Source organism: Arachis ipaensis, chromosome B6 (genome assembly GCF_059453495.1).
Source record: "Arachis ipaensis isolate K30076 ecotype BB chromosome B6, ASM5945349v1, whole genome shotgun sequence".
Classification (NCBI taxonomy): Eukaryota; Viridiplantae; Streptophyta; class Magnoliopsida; order Fabales; family Fabaceae; genus Arachis; species Arachis ipaensis.
The window spans coordinates 12,432,125-12,439,956 of record NC_142441.1 but is presented as its reverse complement, the minus strand read 5'-3'; the positions used below and the strand labels follow the sequence as shown (position 1 = coordinate 12,439,956).

The window sequence follows — 7,832 nt, the reverse complement described above, 5'->3', positions numbered from 1 at the left end:
AGAAGGGAGGCATGACAGTGGTTCATAATGAAAAGAATGAACTGGTTCCTACAAGAACAGTTACAGGGTGGCGTATGTGTATTGACTACAGAAGGCTCAATACAGCCACCCGAAAGGATCACTTTCCTTTACCATTCATAGACAAGATGCTAGAGAGACTAGCAAGTCATGAATATTACTGCTTTTTGGATGGCTATTCAGGTTACAACCAAATTGCAGTGGATCCTTAGGACCAAGAGAAAATAGCATTCACATGTTCTTCTGGAGTATTTGCCTACAGAAAGATGCCTTTTGGTCTGTGCAATGCACCTGCAACCTTTCAGAGATGCATGCTCTCTATTTTCTCTGATATGGTGGAAAAATTTCTGGAAGTCTTCATGGATGACTTTTCAGTATTTGGAGACTCATTCAGCTCCTGTCTTGACCATTTAGCACTTGTTCTGAGAAGATGCCAAGAGACTAACCTAGTTTTAAACTGGGAAAAATGTCCATTCATGGTGACTGAAGGAATTGTCCTTGGACATAAAATTTCAAATAAGGGAATAGAGGTGGATCAAGCTAAAGTGGAAATAATTGAAAAATTACCACCACCTGCCAATGTAAAGGCAATTAGAAGCTTTCTGGGACATGTAGGATTCTACAGGAGGTTTATAAAGGATTTTTCAAAAATTGCAAAATCTCTGAGCAATCTGCTAGCTGCTGACATGCCATTTGTATTTGACACAGAGTATCTGCAAGCGTTTGAAACCCTGAAAGCTAAGCTGGTCACAGCACCAGTCATCTCTGCACCAGACTGGACATTACCATTCGAACTAATGTGTGATGCCAGTGACCATGCCATTGGTGCAGTGTTGGGACAGAGGCATAACAAGCTTCTGCACGTCATTTACTATGCTAGCCGTGTTTTAAATGATGCACAGAAGAATTACACAACCACAGAAAAAGAGTTACTTGCAATGGTTTATGCCATTGACAAGTTTAGATCCTATTTAGTAGGTTTAAAAGTGATTGTGTATACTGACCATGCTTCTCTTAAATACCTACTCACAAAGCAGGATTCAAAACCCATGCTCATAAGATGGGTGTTGCTTCTGCAAGAGTTTGATATAGAAATAAGAGACAGAAAAGGGACAGAGAACCACGTAGCTGATCACCTGTCCCGGATAGAACCAGTAGCAGGGGCATCCCTCCCTCCTACTGAGATCTCTGAAACCTTTCTGGATGAGCAACTCTTTGCCATTCAGGAAGCACCATAGTTTGCAGACAGAAAAGGGAAGAAGCATGAAAGGCTTCTCTCAATACAGAATCAAATAAAACCCCCACATTCAAACTCTAAGTTTGGTGTTGGGAGGACACAACCAAACTCTAAGTTTGGTGTTAAGAGGCCATCATCATGAGTATCTGTGAGGCTCCATGAGAGCCCACTGTCAAGCTACTGACATTAAAGAAGCACTTGTTGGGAGGCAACCCAATTTTACTTATCTATATTAAATTTATATTTTCCATTGTTATTTTATGATTTCTGTAGGTTGATGATCATGTGAAGTCACAAAAATAATTGAAAAAGCAAAAACAAACTGAAAAACAGAATAAAAAAATAGCACACCCTGGAGGAGAAGCCTACTGGCGTTTAAACGCCAGTAAGGGCAGCAGAATGGGTGTTAAACGCCCAATCTGGCACCATTCTGGGCGTTTAATGCCAGAAAAGGGCAAGAAGCTGGCGTTAAACGCTAGAAATGGGCAGCAACCTGGTGTTTAACGCCAGGATTGGCAGTAAAGGGCATTTTGCAAGCCTAATTGGTGCAGGGATGAGAAATCCTTGACACCTCAGGATCTGTGAACACCATAGGATTCCCACCAACCTCAACTCACTCTCTCTCTTCTTCACACCCTTTTACTCTTTCTCATTACCCTTCACCAATCCACATCCATCCATCACAAACCCATCCATACATGGCCGAACCTTACCCTCTCCCCACTCCTATAAAAACCCATCTTCACCCCTTCATTTTCACACATCTTTTGCTCGGGGACTAGCAAACCTTCTAAGTTTGGTGTGGTAAAATCATTGCTTTTCATTTTTCCATAACCATTTATGGCACCTAAGGCCAAAGAAACCTCTAGAAAGAGGAAAGAGAAGGTAGTGGCCTCCAACTCTGAGTCATGAGAGATGGAGAGATTCATCTCAAAAGCCCATCACTAGAAAGAGGATGGAGCAAACAAGAGAGCCCACTCATGGACCTCAACAAAAGCAAACCATTATCCTCCATGAAATTAGAAAAGACCAAAGAGTTATGAGAGAGGAGCAACAAAGGCAAGGAAGAGATATTGAGGAGCTCAAACACTCCATAAGACCTTCAAGAGGAAGAACAAGCCGCCATCACTAAGGTGGACCCGTTCTTTAATGTCCTTGTTCTTTATTTTCTGTTTTTCAAATTTTTATGCTTTATGTTTATTTATGTTTGTGTCTTATTACATGATCACCAGTGTTTAAGTGTCTATGCCTTAAAGCTATGAAAATGAATCCATCACCTTTCTTAAATAAAAAGTGTTTTTTATTGCAAAAGAAGAAGAATTACATGAATTTCAAATTTTTAAAACAGATTAATTATTTTGATGTGGTGGCAATACTTTTTGTTTTTCTGAATGAATGCTTGAACAGTGCATATTTTGAATTTGTTGATTCATGAATGTTAAAATTGTTGGCTCTTGAAAGAATGATGGAAAAGGAGAAATGTTACTTGATAATCTGAAAAATCATAAAATTGATTCTTGAAGCAAGAAAAAATAGTGAAAAGCTTGCAAAAAAGAAAAAAAAAGGCAAGCAGAAAAAGCCAATAGCCCTTTAAACCAAAAGGCAAGGGTGAAATAAAAAAAGGATCCAAGGCTTTGAGCATCAGTGGATAGGAGGGCCTATAGGAATAAAATCCTGGCCTAAGTGGCTGAACCAAGCTGTCCCTAACCATGTGCTTATGTCGTGAAGGTGTCAAGTGAAAACTTGAGACTGAGTGGTTAAAGTCGTGGTCCAAAGCAAAAAGAGTGTGCTTAAGAGCTCTGGACACCTCTAATTGGGGACTCTAGCAAAGCTGAGTCACAATCTGAAAAGGTTCACCCAGTTATGTGTCTGTGGCATTTATGTATCCGGTGGTAATACTGGAAAACAAAATGCTTAGGGTCACGGCCAAGACTCATAAAGTAGCTGTGTTCAAGAATCAACATACTTAACTAGGAGAATCAATAACACTATCTGGATTCTGAGTTCCTATAGAAGCCAATCATTCTGAACTTCAAAGGATGAAGTGAGATGCCAAAGCTGTTCAGAGGCAGAAAGCTAAAAGCCCCGCTCATCTAATTAGTACTGATCTTCATAGATGTTTTTGGAATTTATTGTATATTTTCTTCTTTTTATCCTATTTGATTTTCAGTTTCTTGGGGACAAGCAACAATTTAAGTTTGGTGTTGTGATGAGCGGATAATTTATACGCTTTTTGGCACTGTTTTTAGTATGTTTTTAGTATGTTTTAGTTAATTTTTATTATATTTTTATTAGTTTTTATTTAAAATTCACTTTTCTGGACTTTACTATGAGTTTGTGTGTTTTTATGTGATTTTAGGCATTTTCTGGCTGAAATTGAGGGACCTGAGCAAAAATCTGATTCAGAGGCTGAAAAAGGACTGCAGATGCTGTTGGATTCTGACCTCCCTGCACTCGAAGTAGATTTTCTGGAGCTACAGAAGCCCAATTGGTGCGCTCTCAATTGCGTTGGAAAGTATACATCCTGGGTTTTCCAGCAATATATAATAGTTCATTCTTTTCCCGAGATTTGATGGCCTAAACAGGCATTCCAAGTTAGCTCAAGAATTCTGGCGTTTAACGCCGGAACTGGCACAAAAGCTGGAGTTAAATGCCCAAACTGGCACAAAAGCTGGTGTTTAACTCCAAGAAAGGTCTCTACACATGAAAGCTTCAATGCTCAGCCCAAGCACACACCAAATGGGCTCCGGAAGTGGATTTTTACACTAAACACCCTAGCTTACTAATTTTTTGTAACCCTAGGTCACTAGTTTACTATAAAAACTATTTTTAGTGATTCATCTTGTACCTCATGACATTCTACACGTATCATATTGTATCTTCTACGACATGAGTCTCTAAACCCCATTGTTGGGGGTGAGGAGCTATGCTGTTCTTCATGAATTAATGCAATTACTACTATTTTCCATTCTATCACGCTTGCTTTTATTCTAAGATATTCATTCGCACTTCAACCTGATGAATGTGATGATCCGTGACAATCGTCATCATTCTCACCTATGAACGCGTGCCTGACAACCACCTCCGTTCTACATGCAATCAAGCTTGAATGTGTATCTCTTGAGTTTCTAATCTAAGATTGGAACCTTCGTGGTATAAGCTAGAATTATTGGAGGCCATTCCTGAGATCCGAAACGTCTAAACCTTGTCTGTGGTATTCTGAGTAGGATCTGGGAAGGGATGACTGTGACAAGCTTCAAACTCGCGAGTGTTGGGCGTAGTGACAGACGCAAAAGGATCAATGGATCCTATTCCGACATGATCGAGAACCGACAGATGATTAGTCGTGCGGTGACAGCGCATTTGGAACATTTTCACTGAGAGGATGGGAAGTAGCCATTGACAACGGTGATGCCCAACTTAAAGCTTGCCATGGAAGGAGCCTTGCTTGTATGAAGAAGAAGATAGTAGGAAAGTAGAGATTCAGAAGACAAAGCATCTCCAAAGCCTCAACCTGTTCTTCACTACTGCATAACAAGTATTTATTTCATGTTCTTTGACTTTTTACAATTAAATCTGAGAATTATTGATATCCTGACTAAGAGTTACAAGATAACCATAGCTTGCTTCAAGCCGACAATCTCCGTGGGATCGACCCTTACTCACGTAAGGTATTACTTGGACGACCCAGTGCACTTGCTGGTTAGTTGTGCGGAGTTGCAAAAGTGTGATTGTAATTTCGTGCACCAGCTCCCGTGGCGCTGACCTGGCTGTTACGGGAGCATACGTGGCATGTAACTTTTTAAAACAAGACATATTAGTCCTCTCACACCAAAACGTGTAGCTTTTCAAAACAGGACATATTAGTCCTCCCACCCCAAAACGACGTCGTTTCACCCAAATTCCCAATCTTTCACATTTATGAGCCCTAATCCTTCCACAGAAACGGTGAAGTGGGTCACTGTCCTTAGCCACCTCCAATCCCAACCACCTCCTGCCCCCTGACTCCCTCTTCCACCACCACCTATGCTGCCCCTCCTCTCCTTGCCCCATCCCCCTCCCTATCCACTCCCTCGCTTACCCTAACACACTCTACTCCCCTCCCCATGCGCACCCTCTACAACCACCGTGTCCCACTGTTCTGTTCTAGTCTCATCTTCGCGCTCTCAAGGGATGACCACCGCCGTCAGTAGTGGTGCTTGGCCACAATTGAAGAAGCACGACAGAACCAATCTCTACAAGGATCGCCGTCGAAACTTAGCGCTGCCTCCACATGATCGTTCGGTGCTCCTCGTGTCGTAACAACGCCGCCGCGAAGCACACTCGTGGAATCACTCGCGACGCCGTCCTCACCGCTCAGGATCCAGCCACTTCCATCATGCACGGTGTCCTCTCCTTCCTCCTTTGCGATGGCACCAACCTCGACACCACTGCCTCGATGTAGAACTGCAACTTCGCCAACGCCGCTTGCTATCGGTGGGAGATTCAACCCCTTCGCTGCTACTCCGGCGCCCTGGATGGCAACTTCCTCCTCGGCCAGAGCCATTTCCTCCATATGCAATTTCTGGTAAGTTGCTGATTCTATTTGAGAGTGTAGCAATTTTTCTAGAATTATGAGGAGTTCTTATATGTTCTTCATAAATTGTAGAAACTTTTAATTTTCAATCAATTTTGTTTCTCTTGGGTTTGTTAATCAGGAAAAAAATCAAGCTTTGGAAAAAAAATAACATTGTAGCAAACCCGAATAGTTGGGACCTTTTTCAATATTTTGTAGCGCATAATTTAAACAGAGGAACGAAAAAAATGGATCTCGGTGCAGAATTTCATGCAGCAAGTTGGGGAAAGGAGTTTGTAGCAGGAGGATTTGAAAGAATTGCTGGGATAGTATCTGGTCATCCATTAGACACAGTTCGAATAAGGCAACAGGTCTTAAACACCGGTGGCCATGGCTCATCATCAACATTCACCATTCTTAGAAATGCTTTGGCTAAGGAAGGACCTGCTTCTCTCTATTGTGGCATGGGTGCACTTTTGGCCTCTGTTACATTTCAAAATGCTATGGTTTTTCAAACTAATGCAATTCTCTCAAGGGTATTTGGCAAATCTATTTCTCCTAATGACCCTCCTTCTTTCAAGGGTGTAGCATTAGGAGGAGTTGGCACATGTGTCCTCTAGAGCCTAATCATTTCCTCAATAGATTTGGTCAAAATTCGCCTTCAGCTTTATCGCAATGAAAAATACTTGATAGAACAACCACATAAAGGTCCTATAATTGTTTCCAAGAATGTATGGAGAAAAGAGGGACTAAAAGGAATATACAGAGGATTGGGCATCACTATTATAAGGGATGGACCTTCACATGGTGTTTATTTTGGACATATGAATACATGAGGGAACAGCTTTATAAATGTGAAAGATTGGGGATTTGGGTGAAACGACGTCGTTTTGGGGTGAGAGGACTAATATGTCCTATTTTGAAAAGCTACACGTTTTAGAGTGAGAGGACTAATACGTCCTGTTTTAAAAAGTTACATGCCACGTGTGCTCCCGTAACGGCCAGGTCAGCGCCACAGGAGCCACGTCAGCATTTTCCGTTGAGTCCAACGGAGTCACTTCAACGGAGGGGTAAATTTGTCTGCATTTTGGAAGGATCAAGGACATGAATATATTTTTCAATATTTGGGGACGAAAATGTCCGCAGAAAAAAAAGGACAGGGACCTATTTGTCCCTTACTCAAAATCTTTTAATGATTATAGCCATTTATAAATAAGATTAATCAAGTTAATTTTTGTATTTTTTTGTACATACAGCATAGCACTATAGATACCATAGTTATTTTAAATATTGGTGTAATAGAACTTACCATACTATATTTTATAACAAAAATATATGTTAATACTCCATGGCTAACAGTTTTATAAAGAGCACAAAAATACTAGAAGATTAATAACTTTTAATTAACATACTAAATTTTTGTTCGATTGATTTTTAATCACACATTGACATATTGAATTTGTTGAGAAACATGAAATTAAGTTAAAAAGAAAGTAATAAAAGTCTTACTAGTCTTAGGGTCTCTTTCTTTCTTTTTATTCCTTTTCTCTGCATATTCATGCTGCTCTTTGCTCTTTTGCACTCTTGTAGGACAACATTCTCTACTCCTTTCTCCTCATTTCTCTTCTTCTTCATTCCAAATTCTCAAAATGCCCTCTTCTCTTTCCAAATCATACCTTTTGTTTTATATATGACAAAGTGTATATTTATTCAGATGACTTTTTATCTTTTCCTAGATTATTAGCTTTTTAGTTGTAGGTGTCAAAAAGTAGCAACATGCATGTTTTTATGAGGATATAGCTAGATTAATTATATAGAGAATTGATTTTCTTTCTTCTTTTTTTTTCATGTTAAGTGTAACTTTTTTTAGTTTTTTAGTTGTGTATTTTATTAATATTAATGGAATTTCAAACTTTTTTACCTAAATAAGAATAACATAAAATTATTTACTACACTACTAAAGCCTCAAAAACCACCTCTTTTAACCTAAATATAGAAATCTTTACAATTTGATAAAACAAT

The 7,832-nt window shown here is 39.8% G+C and overlaps 1 pseudogene; it reads left to right on the top strand.

Moving 5' to 3' along the window:
• The first annotated feature begins 6,058 nt into the window (after positions 1 to 6,058).
• LOC107646534 (mitochondrial arginine transporter BAC2 pseudogene) lies at positions 6,059 to 6,750 on the top strand (annotated as a pseudogene).
• Positions 6,751 to 7,832: the final 1,082 nt, after the last annotated feature.